We start from the raw sequence: 10,185 nt of genomic DNA on the forward strand, positions 1-10,185 counted from the left end.
ATCCATATACATTAAAATAATATATATTTTCTTTTCATGACAGCAATGATCTTTATATATTAAGGTTCTTAATCTTTTCACATCTTCAGGTATTAGTATACATTTTTCCTATTTTTCCTTTAGTTCTACTTTTACTTTATGTATTTTGATGTTATATTATAAATAACTAATTTCTAAACTGTTATATCGGTTTTGAGGGTAGAATGATTTTTTTATTATGATAGTTTTTATGTCTAAAACTATTCCCTGCATTAAAATCTACTTTTTTTACAGTTTTGAATATTAGTCCAGCTATAACAAGCATTCTGTAGTTTACTGTTTTCAAGGTATACATTTTCATTTTTATCCAGTCTTTTATATCCCAATATTGCACTAGGACACTGAGAAGTCAAAGCAAAGGGAAAGAATCAGAAAGTTAGGAGTTGAAGAGAAGATTTCAAAGGGCAGCTCAGGAAGAAAAAGCGAAGTATTATAATAAAATGTGCAAAAAGCTAGAGCCAGAAAATCAAAAAGGATAAACTCACTCAGAATTTCTTAAGATGATGGAACTGAGGAACAAATCCAAGCCTTGAGTTGCAATATTTAAAGATGCTATGGGCTTAACACTGAATGATGGAGAAAGCATCAAAAGAAGATAGAAGGAGTACACAGTTACTATACCAAAAAGAATTGGCTGACACAGAAGAATTTGACAAGAAGAAATGGTGATAAAGGAGGAACTTCAAGGTGCTCTGAAGGAACTGGTCAAAAAAATAAACCCCTAGAACTTGATGGAATACCAGGTGACATGTTTCAACAAGCAGAGGCACCCCTGGATCTGCTCACCAGTTGCCAAGAAATTTGGAAGACAGCTACCCGGTCAACTGATTGGAAAAGATCAATATTTATTCCTATTAAAAAAAAAGTTGATCTAACAGAGTGTGGAAATTATTGAATAATATCATTAATACCACACACAAGCAAAATCTTGCTGAAGGTTATCCAAAATCATCTGGAACAGTACATCAACAGAAAACTGACAGAAATACAAGCTAAATTTAGAAGAGGCTATGGTACCAAGGATATCAGCAGAGTACCAGACGAATGTCTGCCTGTGTTTTATTGACAATGCAAAGATATTTGACCATGTGGATCACAACAAATTGAGCCTAACATTGAGAGAAATGGGAATCCAAGAACACTTTGATTTGGTTCATGTAAAAACTATACTTAGACCAGGAAGCAGTCATATGAGCAAGACAAGGAAACACTACATGGTTCAAAATCAAGAAAGCAATGAGTCGGAGATGTGTCCTTTCTCTATACCTTTTCAATTTATATGCTGAAAAGATCATTTGGGAGGTTGGACTTTGTGGCATCAAGATTGGAGGAAAAATCAACTACTTTTGTTATGCAGATGACACAAACCTGCTCACTGAAACTGAAGACGACCTGAAGTGTTTGGTGCAGAAGGTCAAGGACTGCAGTCCTCAATATGGATTGAAGCTCAACACCAGAAAACAAAAATTCTCACCACACAGCCAATTGAAAGCATCATGATAGATGGAAGATAGATTGTTAACAATTTCATCTTGCTCAGACTCACAATCAATACTCTTGGCACAAGCAGTCAGAAAATCAAAAGATGAGTTGCATTGGGAAAGTGTGCTGGTAGGGACCTCTCCAGAGTGCTAAAGAGCAATGATATAAATCTGGAGACTAAGGTGTGCATGATGTAGGCTATGGTCTTCTTAATTACTTGCTATGCATCTGAGAGCTGAACAATGGCTAAGAATGTCAGTGAGAGAGCCTTTGAGTTGTGTTGCTAGAGAAAAATACTGAACATACCATGGACTGCCAAGAGAACAAAATGGTCTATCCTGGAGAGGGTGAAACCAGGTTGCTTCTTGTAGGCAAGGATTTTGAAACTCTGTCTCACATATATTGAGCATGTTGCCAGGAGGGGCCAGTCCTTGGAGGACATCATGCTAGGAAGGGCAGGCAGGACCAGCACAGGAGAAGAAGACCCTAGATGAGAAAGATTGACACAATGACTAGGGCAATGGCATCAAGTGCTTCAGAGACAGTGAGATTGGCTCAAGACAGAGCAGAGTTCAGAGCTATTATTCATAAGGTAGCTATAAGTTGATATCAACTTGATGACACATAACAACAAGAGTGCAGGTGATATATGCTATAAATAGTATATTGAAGTGGTTTTGTTTTTAATGATAATCTGAAACTATCAATTGAAATATGTGTGGTTCACTTATTTTCAATGTCATTACTCATATTTTGTCATCTAAATCTATCTTATTGTTATATGCTTCTCCTGCTTTATATTTTTCCTCCTTTTTACTATCTTTCTTTGTACTGAGCAACATTATTACGCCATGTTTATCCTCACTAGAGTGCTTAGCAATTCTTCCGGTGGTTACTCTAGAAATTACAAGTATTCTTAACTTATTACAGAATAATACAAATTAGGGCATGTTTACCATAGAAGCTCATGAACTTCAATCTTGCCTCTTCAGCAGTCTGAAATTGCAGAAAAGGTGGCTCTCCTTTTTTGATTCACACTTAATCATGCGGCTCAAGAATAAGCCAATGTTTCCAAGGAGAAAGCCAGTGATGGTGAATTAACTTCTCTATCCCTCTTTGTTCTGTGGCATCTACTCTCCACAACTGGCCACCACCTTTACATCTTAAATTTTAATGTATGTGACTAATTCAATGAGACTGTAAAAAGGTCCAATGGCCTCTCTTCCCCTTTTCTGCAACTTTTTGTTCAGTTTTTTCAACTCTTCTCACAAGAATTAGCAAATCTTATGAGGGTGTTCCTTTCTTGTCATGTATTCATTTCTCCAGTCCTTGTTACTTTAAAAGTTCTCTAATGACCAAATAGAAACTTTACGTATTTTATCCAGTTTTGCCACTTGTTCTCTGCTGCACAGACAGTCATAGCCAAGAGCAGTCTGCAATTCCATTGTGATATTACAAACATTCTTTGGAATTTTCAACTATGAATACATACTATTTGAAAACATCCTTTCAAACCCTTGTTGAGCTATGTTAGTTTGGAAGAATAATATTGAAAATTTTTACCCTGTTGTAGACAAAGATAGATCTCAAACACATGCTCAAAATATTTAATATTCAGATGCCAAATAATTCTCAGCCTAGTTCCCAAGAGTCAGATGGAAGCCTTTCATGAAAGCGTCAAATCAGGGCCTTAATTGTTGTGAAGTATCACAGATTTTTATCTTGGTACATTCAAGGTCCTAGCATAGCCATAAAGAGAGCTGCTGATGGCTTATGAGGAGAACCACAACTACAGCAGTGGAGGTAATGGTTTGGAGACCATTCTCTAAAATGATCTGTTTAAAAATCAAAGAACAATGGATTCCCCAAAGCAAGAGCAATTTCAGATAATGATTTACATAGGCTGAAACAGGACACAGACCCACAGTATTTCCAGTCCATCCCTCTCCACAAACAAACAAGAACTTGCAAGTGACTACTACTTATGGTTGTCATTTGAATAATCTTTTTTTAAAAAAATTATTCTTATCACTAAAGAACTCCCATTGAATCCTCCAGTATTGCAATTTGTTCATTGGTTCTTTTTAGTTTGAGAAATGCCAGTGTATTCTACTCTTTGGATGTTCCTCTAGGTCTTTGCACATTTCATTATAATATTTTGCTTTGTCTCCTCAAGCTGCACTTTGAAAAATCTACTCAGCTCTCTCACTTCAGCATTTCTTCCCTTTTCTCAGTATTAAAGAATAAGTTTCAGAATATCTCCAGGCATCCATTTTGGTCTTTTCTTCCTTGTCTTTTTAATGACCTTTAGCTTTCTTCATGAATGATGTCCTTGATGTCATCCCACCGCTCCTCCGATCTTGGTTATTAGCATTTTGAGTGCCTTCCAACCTGAGAGACTTCTCTTCCAGTACTATAACAAGCAATATTCCAGTGTTATTAACAGAGTTTTCAAGTGCCTCTTATTTCGGAAATGGATAGCCAGTCCTGCTTCTGTTTAGTCTGTTTCAGTCTTGCTTCTGTTAGTCTGTTTTAGTCTGAAGCGCCATTGAAATCTATTCAACATAGGAGACACTTCTGGTATTTGAAACAATGGTGGTACAGCTGCCAGCATCACAGCAACATGCAAGTCACCAAAGAGCTGCACACTACAGACAAATGATGACTGTTCATGAGGACTGTGTTCGAGTCCTGGTGAGTGTATTTCATGCATGGATATCACAGACTATTTGTAGAGGTTTTTTGTGTTTTATGTTGTTTGATAATGAAAAAGTTTCAGTGAAGATTCCAGACTAAGATGTGCTTGGTAGGAAGACCTGCCAATCTACTTATGGAAACTAGCCAGTGAAAACCTGAAGGCTCACAGAAGGTATTATCTAGAACCAGTCCATCATGAGGATGGCTCACAGGCAGCATTTTCTTACACTGTTCACATAGCCAGCACAACCTAGGAGTCCACTCAATGGCAGCTATCAATAACAAGGTGGATACAAGATCATGGGATGACTGAGGCCCACGAAACCAAAGGCAGACAGTCATCAGTGTTACCGGTCATGTTTGTCTGTCTTCCTTCAGATAGTCATCAGTGTTATCGGTCATGTTTGTCTGTCTTCCTTCAGACAGTCATCAGTGTTACCAGTCATGTTTGTCTGTCTTCCTTCAGCCACACCTTACTCCAGGTGTTCCACCTGCAGCTGGAGGAGTAGTGTTGAAAACTCATTCTGTTAGTTGTACCAGACAATATAAGGAAAAGGTTGAACAAGGAAATACAAGACATCTTTCAACACTGCCTCCTCTTTCCTGAGTTGCCCACAAGTCCAGGAGGGCTGGTTTGTAACAAACTGATAAATAAAAATAATTTCAGGGGGAAAGATAAAATGAGCTAATGGAGAATTAATGAGATTCTTTTCCTCCACTGAATCTTTAAGAACTGTGGGATTTCTCCCCTCAACACCTGGTCAATCACATTGTAGAGCTTGTTAAATTTAATTACGTAATTGTGCACCTGAGCTACTTTCAGCTGCCAGGAAGCCTCTCAAGGAAAGGGAGAGGCACGCAAAAGCTAATTGGTTTAGAAGAGTGATTCTTACGGCTAATTCCTTGTAACTGCTTGTCCCAGAGGGTGAGCAAGCCACCCTCTCCCCTACAAGGACCTGCTTACTGCACCCTTAAACAAGGCTTAGCAGTCGTTGTTCCAACATCCTGGGAGGGGGCTGCCGCTGTGTCAACCCCACCTCTGCCAACCCTACATGGGTATCAAAGCAGAATGCTGCTCCACAGGGTTCTCGGGAGCTGATTTCTGGAGGTAGACCACAAAGTCTCCTCTAAGGGGCACTGGAGTCACCGTTTAAATCACTTTAAAGATTCTGTTTATCGCTTGAGGTGCAACAATATTATGTTATTGGGGCCCATATAGAAATAGAGGAAGCTCTGGTGGCCTAGTGGTAAGAAATTGCACTGCAATCTCGAAGGCACATGGTTCAAATCCACCAGTTGCTCCGTGGGAGGACGGGAACTCTCCCCCTCCTCTGAAAAGTCCTGCCTCTGAAAACTCGCTGGCGGGTCAATTATGGGTCAGTTCTGACTCAATGGTACTCAACAACAATATACAAAAGTATTAGAGTGACAGAGAGGAAGGATTCTCCATCAGGGATCCGGGTGAAGATCCCTTCTTGCTTGAGTGGGGCCATCAGGGAAGACTATGATGGACTGGTGGTCATCTGAGAAGCACCCCAATTTACACTATTGTCCAGCACAATTATAACAGCACCTTATTTTAGTCTCAACAGTGTTAAAGTCTGGACACCTTATCACTCTCCCAGGTGCTACAGCAGAGGGGGGGAGGGGTATCTGCTGTTAACAGACCCCTCCTAATCACTGACACCATCAGGACAGAGGCCTGGGGACATTGTGGGCAGCGGAAGAAGATAGTCCATGGTGACAGCTACCTCTTGGTGCCTATGCTGCAGCCACGCCCAACTCAACACTGATCTGAAAAGAAAAAAGCTTAGTCTTCATCTAGAATTGAAGCACTTAGAGGCTGTTGTTGTTATTGTTGTTATGTGCTGTCGAGTCGCTTGCGACTCATAGCGACCCTATGTACAACAGCCCTAAACTCCGCTCTGTCCTGTGCCAATCGCACTGTCTCCGACACTCCCATCCCAATTATCCCAGTCACTGAATCAATCCACATCATAGAGGGCCTTCCTCTCCTGCGCTGTCCCTCCATCCTCCCAAGCATGATGTCCTTCTCTAAGGACCGGTCTCTCCTCACAACATGTCCAAAGTATGTTAGACGGAGCCTCAGAATCCTTGCCTCAAAGGAGCCACCCGGTTTAACTCTTTCCAGGACAAATCTGTTTGTTTTCCTAGCAGTCCGTGGTATTCTCAATACTCTTCTCCAGCACCACAGCTCAAAGGCATCAATTCTCCTTCTATCCTCCTTGGTCATTGTCCAACTCTCTGATGCATAACAAGTGATTGCGAAGACCATGGCCTGTATCAGACGCACCTTAGTCTCCAGAGACACCATTGCTCTTCAGTACTTTGGAGAGGTCCCTAACAGCAGACTTTCCCATGGCAATGCACCTTTTAATTTCCTGGCTTCTCGTGCCAAGACTGTTGCCTATGGAGCCAAGCAAACTAAAGCTGTGTACAATCTCAATCTCTTCACCATCCATCCTGATGCTGCCAATATGGATTGAGGCTCAACGTCAAGAAGACAAAGATTCTCACTTAGAGGCAGCAGACCTTTAATCAATTCTCAGCTGATGAAACAAATTCCTAGAAAGACTGGCTAACTATGGTCCGGTTGGGGACTTAGAGACCAGTGCCCAATAAACTGGCATAATCCAGACTCAAAGACTGGCTCCACAGCTCACCAATGTCCAGTCACTCTTTCCACCTATCCCCCCTACCCTCACCTCCTAGAACTGGAAAAACTGGGTGTTGGATTTGATGCTAAAGACAAGAATGTTCCTTGCAGGAGCACCAGGCTTCCTCCCAAGGTAAATGTTTACTTCTCCTTTGGAACCTAGCTTGGCACAGAATTTGAAATCTTTAAGACCTTTACAATCATCCTCGCCTGGATGTTGACCACTATACTCCTGAGTTGCTGGTGGATTTCTTTCTCACCTCTAGAGGACACATAAGAAAGAGTCCTACGTCAAGCTCTTTAGAAGAAAGTCATAATTCCTGCCTAGATCCAGGAAGAAATTAACCTAAAATTAAACCCTCTTCCTCTTCCTGCTCCTCCTCCTTCTTCTTTATTTCCACAAGAGCCAAACGAAGCTCTGGTGGCCAAGTAGTAAGGAGTTGTGCTACCAACTGAATGGCATGTGGTTCCAATCCACTAGCTTTTCCATGGGAGAAAGATAGGCAATCTCTTCCTGTACCTTTTACAGCCTCTGAAAACCCAGTGGAAGGTCAGCTATGAATTGGTTCTGATTTGACGGCCCACACAACAACAGTATCTAAACAGAGACATCCTACAATCTACATTTCTGCTCCCTGTCCTCAGGGCATTCCTAGGGAGGCATCACTCTGGTGCCTACAGGTGTGGAGCAAAAGGCAGGTACACCCTGCTACGTATCCTAGAAAAGCCCTCTCAATGCTTTGCCACCATCACTCTATGACTGAGGTATCAATTCTGCCCCTCTGGACCCATTCCTTTGGGTTGGCAGGTCGTTATCTTGCATCATCTTCTAAGACAGAACTACTTTCAGGAGGAGCTTCTCATTAAGTCACAAACTTCTTTATACAACAGTGAAACTACAATGCTGTAACTGGTGCAATGAAGAGAGTCCTCATCACGTGTCATAAAGGGACACTCACTGTTAGGAGGGAAAGCTAGTACAGCACTCGGCAGCCCCACATCCTGTGTCTAAGACCACAGGCTGAGGTTCCAATCACCAGGAAGTGACCAGGAGGAAAAGCCTGGAGATGCACTCCCAGGAAAGCATCCACTGAAAGTCGTGTGGTGCGCAGTTCTACTCCGACACTCATAAGATCATTTACTGGGGTTAACTCAAGGGCTGTCACACTCACAGCCTGTTAGATAGCAAACAAAAACTCAAGACTCCACATTCAATCTTGTTTTCTGGTTTCCTACAGGAATTGAAGGCATTTGGGCTATGTGTTGGGAGAGCCTTATTTCTCCAGACCTTATTCCTCATGGTCACTTATCAGAAATTATCCAAGTGTTACTACAGATAAAGAGATATGTGGAATTATTAAGCAGGCCAGAACTCCTGCATTCATTAAGGAGTGCATCTAAACAGTCCAGATGGGGAATGCTGACGGTAAGCACATAGCTGGACCCTGGTGGCTCTCAGACCTCAAAAGGTTATTAAAATGCTGTCCAGAAAAACTGAAACACTAGTTGCAAGTCAAGGACAGAGCCAGGAATCCACATGCAAACCCAAGGCCCTTCCAGGAGGCATCGCGGGGCCCACAGTGGCTCCTCAGGTTCCCCAGACAACATCTGGAGCTTTCCCCAGCCTCCGTCATTAAGCAAATGTGTACATATGTACATGAATTCCGGCTTATGTTTTAGCACACGCTGGCATTCCAGCCATTAATTGCCTTGAGCTAAGCAGTTAATTGGCTGTATAAACTCCCCAAGTGGGATTCTCTGGCACCAAAAGAAGACGAAGGGCAGATAATAAGGAATGGCGCACAGAAGACCCAGCTCAGTAATTACACCCAGAAAAATATGCAACTGCACAGCTGGACACTTCTCCCTGCCCCCAACACAAGCAAGTGGCCAAGCAGCAGTGGAAGGCCAAGCAGGGAACAAAGTCCCCACAGCTCAGGGAGGTGCAGGTGTGGCCTCCACAGCCGAATGCAGCTGGGGCCCACTCAGCTCCCTCCCATTTGTTTGCAGCCTTCAAGGCTCCCTTCCCATTACGCAGTCCACCTGCACAGGTGATTACCCCCTCAGCCAGCTGCATTTATGAACCAAGTCCAGCACCTAAAGGTACACCCCTCTCCAGAGGCCTGGAAGTGTCGTGAGACCATGCTGTGTTGGTAACAACGATAGAAATGAAGACTAATGTAGTCCCCAGCAGCTCCCGGAATTATGCACTCAGACTTGCCCTGCCTTTGCAGCCTGCGAGATGCATGAGTAAAACACAGAGCTGGGAATTGTGACTAGAACTGAAGATCCTGCCTGCTGTCAGCTTCTGGCCATTGTGCCAAAGTCCACAGTGAAGCTAGAAGGCAGTTGCCTAATGTTTTCTCTCTCCATTCCTCTGCTTTTGTCCTAAAGACTACCATGGGTATCTGTTGTGACCTCGCCAAGGACATATAAAAAGAGGGAGCAGTAAGGTTCTGCTGTTGCAGCCCCATCAATTACCCCTGGAAAATCTGAGGCACAGATGGATGCACTAACTTAGAACAATGCAGACCAGAGGACTTCTCTCGATAACCACTGTGCCAACAACCTGGTACTACTGAAAACAAAACTCACACCGCAGCAAGTTCTTGATGCCTCGGAGGCTGTCTTTGATTCAGTGCCTGCTCCCTCCATTCACAGCTAAGTAGCCATCCCAGACCCAGCCTTCCCAGAGAAGGCACTACCCGACGCCACTGCCTTGTCCCAAGGTCCTTGTGAGGCATGGTCCTTCCTTTCCGTGGCCCATCCACTCATGCTCTGGAGTACAGCGATCATGTTGGCATGGATAAGATGCCTCTTCTCCTCTGTGATAAGGTCCTTGAGAACTACGATTGCCATGCTCACCTCTGAGCCTTAATACTGTCTGGTAGAGGACTGGGAACACTCAGCACCCAGCCAGGCTGTGGTGGGACTCAACTTCACCAACCATCAGGAGGAGAACTCCAGAGAAGCTGTCACCAGGTGGGGCAAGAGTGGAGAACCAGCTCATGTGCACCTGTGTGAAGAAAGGAGGAAGATTCACTGCAAAAAAAAAAAAAAAGAGAGAGAACTAAAGTTGTCTCATACATTGCTGGTGAAAGGAAATTGGAGTAACAACGTATGATGCCCTACTAAATATGGATGTCTTCAAAATATACTGCTTTTGTCTCAGCAAGTATTTTTCCAAGAATTTAATAAGTGACCATTTTTTTTAAAAAATCCAGGAAGAGTGCAAATGGTCATTGCAAAGACAGAAGAGGAAGAAAAGACCAAAATGGATGTCAGAAGAG

Source organism: Elephantulus edwardii, unplaced genomic scaffold, assembly GCF_000299155.1.
Source record: "Elephantulus edwardii isolate Elephantulus edwardi_28Jun2011 unplaced genomic scaffold, EleEdw1.0 scaffold00060, whole genome shotgun sequence".
NCBI classification, from domain to species: domain Eukaryota; kingdom Metazoa; phylum Chordata; class Mammalia; order Macroscelidea; family Macroscelididae; genus Elephantulus; species Elephantulus edwardii.